At 63.9% G+C, this 9,458-nt stretch overlaps 1 protein-coding gene across 3 annotated transcripts in view; it reads right to left on the reverse strand.

Annotated features, from left to right (window-relative positions):
* The window catches only part of NCKAP5L (NCK associated protein 5 like), a 28,048-nt gene extending 22,046 nt beyond the window's left edge, over positions 1 to 6,002 (reverse strand). The window contains exon 1 of one of the 3 annotated variants that reach the window (XM_039515135.1): positions 5,886 to 6,002. The gene's annotated coding sequence lies outside the window, so the exon portion shown is untranslated. Of the gene's footprint in view, positions 1 to 5,881 lie in introns of all 3 variants that reach the window. The other 2 variants (XM_039515138.1, XM_039515136.1) reach the window with 2 other exon arrangements.
* Positions 6,003 to 9,458: the final 3,456 nt, after the last annotated feature.

Raw genomic sequence — 9,458 nt, forward strand, 5'->3', positions numbered from 1 at the left:
TAGGGCTGTGCAACCCTGCACTGCGGCAACCCCCAATGCAGTCACTGTGGGGAGGTGGTCCAGGGGTTAGAGCAGGGGCTGGGAGCCAGGACTCCTGGGTTCCATTTCTGGCGCTGCCGCTGAATTCATAGACTTGCCCTGTTGCGCCTCAGCTTCCCTGTCTGTGTAATGGGCTCAGCCTGAGCTGTGCCCCTGGGAGCTGTGCAGCTGTTTCCAAAGCCCCCCTTTCCCTGGCCTCGCTCGCCAGGACGCTGCACGGCATCCTAGACCCCAAGGCCAGAAGGGAGCACTGTGATCGACACAGGCCAGCCCTGCCCCAGCACGATTCCTAGAGCAGATTCTATAGAAAAACATCCAACATGGATTTAAAAATTGCCCCTGAGGGAGAATCCGCCGCGACCCCTGGCGAATCGTCCCAGTGTTTAATCTCCCCCAATGTCAGACATTTCATCTTATTCCCAGTGTCTCTCGCTTCAGCTTCCAGCCACTGGTTCGGGTTCGACCTTCCTCTGCTAGACTGAAGAGCCCCCGATTAAATATTTGCTCCCCAGTCACCCCTGTCAAGCGGGACACACTGATCTAGCGCTGCCAGGCCCTTCTCTGAGCCCTCACCGAGGTCTCAACATCCGTCTAGAACGGTGACCCCCAGCACTGGGCGCATTCTTCCGGCAATATTCCTAGAGGGGGCGCTGCCAGGTCCCAGCCCGGGGGGGACCCTCACCCATTTCCCGAAGGAGAACGCGCCCCTCCCGGGGAAGGATGAGTGGCTGGCAACGCTGCACGGTGGCTTCCAGCCCAACTGCTCCTCCACAGTCAACCAGCCAGGAGCTGGGCAGAGCCGGCTCAGCTTCCGACAGAGGGAGGAGCCCAGGCGAGGTCAGGCCTCTTCGCACGACGCCCAGGACTCGGTGCAGGGGGATGGGGAAGAAACCTGACCACGCTCGCCCCAGCGTCCACTCCGCTCCCAGAGACAGAGCCGGGCTCCCAGCCCCCCCGCTCCACCTGCCAGCCCCCACCCCAGCCCCCCGCCATTTCCAACAAGCAGGTGAGACGAGCCCGGCTCTGGAGGCACCAGGGGCTGGACCTGCACCTGCCAAGCGAGCATTTCACGAGGGCTCCCTGGGGCCCCCAGGACGGTTCTGTTGGTGGCCGCGCTGTCCAGGCTGCTGGGCGGACACACCTTGCTCCCCCCTCTTTGGGATCCCGCTGGCACAGGGCACTGGGCTGGGAGATTGGGCCTTGCCCCAGCTGACACACTGCAGTGCTGCCCAGGGGCTGGGCCGAGCCCCCCCCAGCCCCTCCAGGTGACCAGCTGAGGCCAGGAAGCACAAGGCTCACCCCATCCTCGCGTTAGCAGGCCTGGCTGCAGGCCCGTTGCCGCTATGACCCAGGGCTGCTGCCCCACAGATCCACCCATCGCGGTCGTGGGCTGAGCAAAGGGGCCAGGGTTCACCTGTAGGAGACAGAGCAGATATTTACCTCTGTGGAGCCAGCGGCTCCAAACTCCTTCACCGCAGGGCTGGGGCTCGGGGTCGCAGCGAGGTGGGAGAAGGGGGACTGGCTCCCTGCTCCCCACGCCCTGGGGAGGACCCAGAGGCTCATGCCCCACAGGGCACAGCCACTGTCTGCACTCTGCTCCCAGTGCAATGAGCCCCAGTCTCCTGGCTGCTGGGGCTGGCAGGGAACAGCCTGGAGGCAGAGCCCTGCTAATGGTCCAGCCCCAGGATGCCAGGGCACTACAGACAGGGCGGGTGCAAGGAAGTTTCGTGCCCTAGGCGAAACTTCCACCTTGAGCCCCCCCACCCCACCCTGAGCCCCCCCCGCAGCAGCTCCCCCCCCTCTGCCCTGAGCCCCCCCCCCAGCCATGCGGCAGCTCCCCACCCCAGCTCACCCCTGCTCTGCCTCCTCCCCGAGCACGCCCTCACCGCTCCACTTCTCCCACCTCCCAGGCTTGCGGCAGCAATCAGCTGTTTGGCGCCGCAAGCCTGGGAGGGAGAGAAGCCGAGCGGGGCGGTGTGCTCAGGGGAGGAGGATGAGCTGGGGCGGGGAGTTCCCCTGCATGCCGCCCCCTCCCCTGACTTGCTGCAGGCAGCCCTCCCCACACCCCCGTCCCAGCTCCCAGCTCCCTCCGCCTAAATGCCGACGACGACCAGGGCAGCTGAAGATCCGGGTGCTGCGGTCGCCGCCGAAGGACCCAAAATGCCGCCCCCCAAATGCTAGCGCCCTAGGCAACCGCCTAGGTCGCCTAACGGGTTGCGCCGGCCCTGACTACAGAGCCCCACTGACGGGCTGGGTTGGCCCCTGCGCAAGGCCCACGGCGGGAGCAGCAGCTGAGCCCACACAACACCCTATTCCCTCCCCACAAAGCGGGCGGCGAGGCTGTCACGGAGTGTGGGGGAGACAGGGCCCGGCCCCCCCGGCTCCCTGCGACTCACCGGGACTCTCAGCCAGCCAGTGACACAGAAGGTTTATTTAGATGACAGGACACAGTCCCAAACAGGCCTTGCCAGTGCAGACAACAGAACCCCCTTTAGTTAGGTCCATCTGGGAGCCACAGGGAGGCCACAGCCCTGTTGGTCGGGTCGCCCCTCTCCATTCCCCAGCCAGCTCCAAACTGAAACTCCCTCCAGCCTCTCACTCAGCCTCCCCCGGGTCCTCCCCCAGCCTTTGTGTCCTTTGTCCAGGTTCAGGGGCAGAGGTGTCACCTGGCCTCCAACCCCCCTCCTGGGTTCTCAGGTTACCTGCTCAGGTATCTCCCTTCCCCAATGCAGGCCCCCCAAACTCCCCTCCAACCCCCCTCCTGGGTTCTCGGGTTACCTGCTCAGGTATCTCCCTTCCCCAATGCAGGCCCCCCAAACTCCCCTCCAACCCCCCTCCTGGGTTCTCGGGTTACCTGCTCAGGTATCTCCCTTCCCCAATGCAGGCCCCCCAAACTCCCCTCCAACCCCCCCCCGGGTTCTCAGGTATCTCCCTTCCCCAATGCAGGCCCCCAAACTCCTCCAACCCCGGGTTCTCAGGTATCTCCCTTCCCAATGCAGGCCCTCAAACTCCCCTCCAACCTCCTGGGTTCTCGGGTTACCTGCTCAGGTATCTCCCTTCCCCACTGCCGGCCCCACAACCTCCCCTCCAACCCCCCCCCGGGTTCTCAGGTATCTCCCTTCCCCAGTGCAGGCCCCCCAAACTCCCCTCCAACCCCCCTCCTGGGTTCTCAGGTTACCTGCTCAGGTATCTCCCTTCCCCAGTGCAGGCCCCCAAACTCCCCTGCACCCTTCCCAGGTCAATACTCCCCATTCAGCACTCACAGAGCACAGCAGGAACATTCCCACTTCGTCACAGAGGCCTCGTCAGGGCATGACGAGGGGAAGGGGCAGCAAGTGCCAACGTGTAGCCGCAGCGGGGCAGGGAGCCAGCTCCCTCCAGCAAATTCCAGCAGAGCAGGCGCGGTTGGGCTGGTGCTGCTGCATTTGCCCCACAGCCGCGCGCTGAGAGCTAAGGGGGTAGGGAGGGGGGCAGTCACAGAAACCATCACCACACGCCGCAACACAGGACACCGACAGCCTGCAGCCCAGAGACGCAGAGCAACAGAAAACCCGAACCACCCAACACGGGACACAACCGAAACACAACCCTCGGGTGCCCGAAGCAGATCGCTCTGGCTGCGCTGCTCAGGGCTGTGAAATCCGCCGGTTAGGTCGGCTCAGCCCCAGGCTGACGTCTCTCTCAGAGGTGGATTCACTGCGATCCCGGCGCTGCAGCAGCCGTCTCAGCACCGTAGCAGGCCTGTGGCCCGAGGCTCAAACCCAACCTGCCTAATGGCCACATGGCTCTGAGAACCAACATGGCCCCTGAACTAACCAGGCCACACACTGCTTCTCCCCAGAGCCCCCTTACTGCCTCTGCTGCTAGCCACACCCTCCCCATTACCACAGCTAGTTAACCGGGCTAGTCCGAGGAGCCCCCCGCTCCTGCCAGCCCTGGATTCAGAGTAGCCAAGGAAATGAGCTTGGTGCCCAAGTGAAACGCTTGACGGGGCAGCTGTGATCCAGTGAACGTCCCACCGTAGATTCCTTTGTCGCTGGCTTTCCCTGACCACCCCCAAGCCGGTGGGAGTTGTTCTCCCACAGTGATCTGGGCTTGTTCCAATCAGGTTTAACTGGGTCCCCGCTCCGTGCTGAAGCCTCGGCTAAGGACACAGGTCCTGTGTGAGCGCACGGGGCCAGCTTTGCCCTCCCATGCAGGGATCCTGCCCCATCTCGCCCTGTGCAGGAAGCTCCCATTGGCGTGTAGCTGGGCCCCGTGCGAGCCCGATTCAGCAACACGATGAAAACACCGGCTGGCCCCGGCCACGCGGCGAGGTGGGACTGGGCAGGCCCCCAGGCGAGGAGATTTTAAACCCAGGCGACAGCTCGCTTTCCAGACATGAACAGGCTCCCGAGAGGAAGTGTCAAACAAGCAACGGCCTGAGCTCGCTCTGGAGATCCTGAGCTAACCTCTCAGTGACGAGCCAGAGGATGATACAAGGAAACAGGCCAGTTACTTTAACTCTCTGTCACCCGGGCCACAACTTGCCAGGGTTCCTACACCGCAGCTCCTTAGCAGCGGCTCACTTGGTTTTAAAAAACGATACAATGGCCTGGCAGGTTTCTGGGAACGCAGCAGAGCCGTCTCTGAGCTGCACAGAGAAAGGCAAGTGAAGCACAACTGGATGTGACGGGCAGAGGCCTGGGTGGGTGCACATGGGTCACCCAGGGGCTGGAAGCACCCACAAGGCCCGCTAAAGGCAGCAGGACCTCCAGCTGCTCTGTGCTCCTTGGAGCCCGGCTTGGGGCATCTCAGGTCGAAAGCTCAAGCACCAAAGGGAGTGGCGCGGTCTCGAAAACACTGGCCAAAATCTCCAAGTCCTGGAGGGAAGGTTTGATGGAGTTCACAGGACAGGAGGGGTCAGAGAGAAGGTTAACATGCTGCCCCAGCTTGAGTCTGGGCACGGGGCACCCCCTGGCGATGGCCGAATTCAGAGCTGGTGTGAGCAGCCACAGGGAAGCAGTTTAATAATAACCCTCTGCCCAGCTCTGGCCCTTCAGAGGCAGACTCGGAGCCCTGTCAGGCGGGTCAGTATCATCCCAGTTTTACAGATTGGGGAAACTGAGGCAGGAAGCAAGGCTGGGACCTGCCAAGGTCACCCAGTGACAGAGCCAGGAATAGAACCCAGGAGTCCTGGCTCCAGCTGCCGGCTGTACCCTCCCCCTACCTGTCCTCCCGGCTCAGGCGGCCGTGGAGGGGGTCGCTCTGGGGGTGTTTTACGGACCCTCGCAGTGCACAGGTGGCCTTTGTCCATGGCACCAACAGGGCGGCCAGAGCACATGCTCCAGAGTCTAGGCCGGGGTAAGGCAGAGCCCCCCACCCCAGGCCAACCTGGCACCCTCACCCCCCAACGCAGCCTCCCAAGAGCTGGGAAGGGGGCTCTGAGCTAGACCCCCCCGGAATTCCTCCTCCTGCAGGACCAGGGAGCCGCAGGCCCGGGGGACACGCGCCAGCCCCCCCCCCGAACCCCCAGGGCCGCTTCTGCCAGCAATGGGCGGGCTGCGCCAAGGGGCGATGGGCTGCGGGGCCCGATCCCCGGGGGTCTGTCGGGGGGGGGGCAGAGCTTCCGCCCCAGCCCGGAACGCGCAGACGCAGCTTAAAGTTGCTTTTAACCCCCCTCCCCCTCCCAGCCCCCAGCGCACGCGGCCAAACAACTTCGCTGGAGACTTCGGGGCGCAGCGCGCCAGCTGCCCGGAGCGGCTCCGGATTGGCACCGGGAGGGGGGGGGGGTCCGGGCCGCAGCCCCCCCGCACGGCTGCCCCCCCGGGTAAGCGAGCCCGGAGCTCGCTGCAGGACTCACCCACCGGCACTGCAGGGGGGCGCACGCCGGGCCCGGACCGCGCTCCCCGGACGGGCTCAGCCCGGGCTCCTGCCTGCCGAGGCCACTCCGGGTGGAAAGCGAAGTGATGTCACGGCTCGGGGGGGGGGGGAGGGGAGTCCCCCCCCCCGCAGCCTGACCCGCCGCAGCCAATCGGCGCCGGGTCCAGCCGCGCTCCCCGCCAGATGTTTCCCATTTGGGAGCCCGGGCTGGGCTGGTTCGAAACCCGCGGGGGGCAGGACCCGAGAGCGGGGGAGGGGGGATATGGGGGGCCGGGGGCCTCAGCCGCTGATCCCGCGGGGGGAGCTGAGCCCAGACCGCTGGACCCCTCTCGCCTGCCCGGGAGGGGGTGGCACAGGACACGTGCAGCCGGCGCCCAGATGTGGGGCGGAGGGGGCCCTTTGGGGGCAGGTTGCTTCCACTCTGCCCCAGGGGTGGCTATTCGGAGAGCTGCACCACTGGCCCTGCGCCAAGGTGAGCCACATCCCCTCTGCTAGGCCACCCAGGGGGCCCCACAGCAACCCCCAGGAACCTCCCCGTCCCCCCAGAGCCCCCCAGCCCCACGCATCTCCTCCGTCCCCCGGCTCCATTCCAGCCAGTGGCCCCAGCACGCTGAGCCCTGGGGCTCCTCTCCCCGTCCCATGTTAACCCCCCTCCCGCCCACACCCCTGTGTCGGACATTTCTCTAGGTTCTGTGCCCACTGGAGGTGCCTTAATGGCTCCAGCAAGCACAGGTCAAACCAGGCTGCTCCATGCCACTGTGGTCTCTGACACGCGTGTCAGATTTACCCCTCTGAGGCCCATGAGCGGAGCCAGTCACCTCCCCGCCCCGTCACAATGCCAGCACTGTTCACCGACAAGCCCAGCAAAGGAAACCGGCTCGGCCGCTTCCAAGTAGCTGCAGGGCCCCCGGACAAAGACTCCGTTTCAGGGGCTTGCTGGCAGCGCCAGGAGATCTCACCTTTGCCAGGCGCAGACGTGGCCAGGATGCTGGCAGGTACAACGCGCATCCCTCCCTGTAACCTGCTGGTTAAGTTTCCCTTCTCTGCCACCTCCTGTCTCCAAGAGCCCAACGTGCCAGTGTGTTGGCAGATTTCGTACCTCTGGCTTTTTCCCCTCTAGGGCTGGGGCAGAGGAGCTGGCAGCCAGGCAGGTCACCAGGCCGCCGGGTGGGTCAGACTCATACCAAGGCTTCTGGGGGTTGTCTGCAAGATGCACCCATCACGCCCGTGCTGCATGGCCCAGCTGAAAGCCCCACCGCTCCGTCCCAGCAAGAAAGCCTGTTTTGAGGGCTCAGGAGGCCAGAGGGGAGATGGTCCCAGGCAGAGAGGCCCTGTCGGCAGAAGGCCCTGGCGCATGGCTTGCTAAAGGAACTAGAGGCGCCAGTGTTTCACAAGCTAAGGGGAGTCAGTCAGGAGCGGGACAGCTCTGAGCAATGCTTGGTGCTGCAGGGAGCTGTGCAGACCACTCGGCCTGGGCCCCTCAGAACCAGCGCGGACCCCATTGCTCCGGCCTGGCAGCCTGCCGTCATTCAGGAGATAGACCGAACTACAGTCACAACCCCACGGGGCCATTCAAGAGGTGCTAGCTCCAGAATCCAGCCAAATTCTCACTTGGGCAGCTACATTCTGCCTCCCCCTTCCCCCAGGAGGTGCTACTTCCCTTCCCCTCCTATGCCATGTACTGTTGAACAGCTGCCATCTTTCACCCCAGAGGTGGCTGCATTTTAGTGCTTGGCAGACAGGTCCCTGAGACCCTGCATCTGTGCAGTCAGGTCTTTGCATGCATGCAGCTCTGCTGAAATCAAGGTGGTGGTGTGGGCTGTGGAGCCGGCCGGGGAACAGCCTTCCCTAGCTCACATGGTGCTGGGAGGCAGAACCAGCCGTGGCAGGTTGGCTGGAGCCTCCAGCAGGAGTGAGAAGGCCAAGGTGCCATACAGCAAAGCCTGCAGCTCAGGCTGCTCTTCCCTAGGGGGGGCGGGGGTCCCCCCCACCCCCAGCTCTCCAGACAGCTGATAATGGGCCAGGAGAGGAGCCTCTGGACAACCATGCACCAAGGGCACGGCCAGTTCACCCCACTCACCCTGCAAGCAGCGCCTCCCCATGGACCCCACTCCTTCTCCTGGCAGCTCAGCCACCCTCCCTTCCACATCCCTGGAATCCAGGCTCCCTCCAGCACCGCCCGGCTGCGTAAGGGGCAGGACAGACATGGAGCTAGGCTGATTGCCTGGGGTCCATGCCCTGCTCCAGGAGGGGAGTGGGCTCTAGCGGCTTGGCAGAGGAAGGAGTCAGCGCAGCAGCCTGTAAATAGGGCAGACGGGCACCAAGAAAGGGCGACAGCCCCCTACTCCCTCCACGCCTATCCTCCCCCCAGGCGCCTGCCCTCCCTTGAAACGCTGCAGCGGCCTGGTGGAGCGGCCGAGCCATGTGGAACTTTGTTACGGCTACAGGCCACCCCACCTCGCTGGTGTGTGGGGTGGGGAGAACGCGCCCTGGGGGCCCGAACAGCTGCACAGGCTCAGCACCCCACGGAGACGGAGCTCCTTGGGGCAGGGGCCATGTGTTCTGGGGATACCGTGCCCAGCCCAATGGGGGCTCGGGCTCTGACGGGGGCTGCTGGGACCGACTGTCATACACCTACTAAATACCCCAAGCCCTGTCCATTGGCAAGGCCAGGAGCAGTAACACGAATTCCCCTGAGCGTAGTGGAAGGTTAGAGAGCAGCATCCACAGAGTGACTACAACAGAGGGGTGCTCGCCGGTTAGTGAGCACAGCAGAGGAAGGGAGCAGGAGGGAAAGGAAAACATTCAAGGGGACGCACGGGTGTTGCTGCATTTAACCCAAGCTCCCTTTGCACGGCTCCTTCAAGGGGAACAAGCAAGCACCCGGCCTTCTGAAACAACAGAGCGCGGGGAGGCTGAAAGGAAGGGAGGCACATGCACTGCCAAGCAGGCCCTACCCCAGGGAGCCCGAGACTCCATGTTGCCATGCAGGCAGCATCCTTGCCGTTCCGTGCAGGGCTCACTCCTGCTTCCTCTCAAGTCACCGGGGGCTTTGTCTGACCTCACTGGCAGGCCCAGGGCTCCGTCCTGCACGCGGGCTCCATGGAGCGAACTGGGAGTCAGCACTCTGGCTATGCTGTTTGCAGGAAGGGGCAGTCTGAGTTGCTAACGTGCAAAACCCAGCCACGCCCGGAAGGGAGCCAGGCTCCAGCCATACGGGACGTACAAAGGACTTGCCCAGGGCTTTGGGATTGCTAGAGCAACAGTTCAATATTAAACACAAATCAAATCAAAGCCTCCAACGGGCCGAACCTGCCATTCCTCTAACAGGAGTCGCTTGTGCGGTTAGATTACACAAAACGCCAGCCCTGGCTCCCAGGCCGAGGCCGAGGCCTCGTGGGCAGAGCTAGGGGATTTGTAATGGGAAAGTCTGGCAGGGCTACGCAGGCGCCGCTCTCACCAAACCACAGAGCAGCAGCAGCTCTTTTGGGGTTTCACGTTGTAAGAGGGAGTGAAACCTGACCGTGTGTATTTTTACCGGACGTGGCAAGACTCGG

Source organism: Mauremys reevesii, linkage group 25 (genome assembly GCF_016161935.1).
Source record: "Mauremys reevesii isolate NIE-2019 linkage group 25, ASM1616193v1, whole genome shotgun sequence".
Lineage (NCBI taxonomy): Eukaryota > Metazoa > Chordata > Testudines > Geoemydidae > Mauremys > Mauremys reevesii.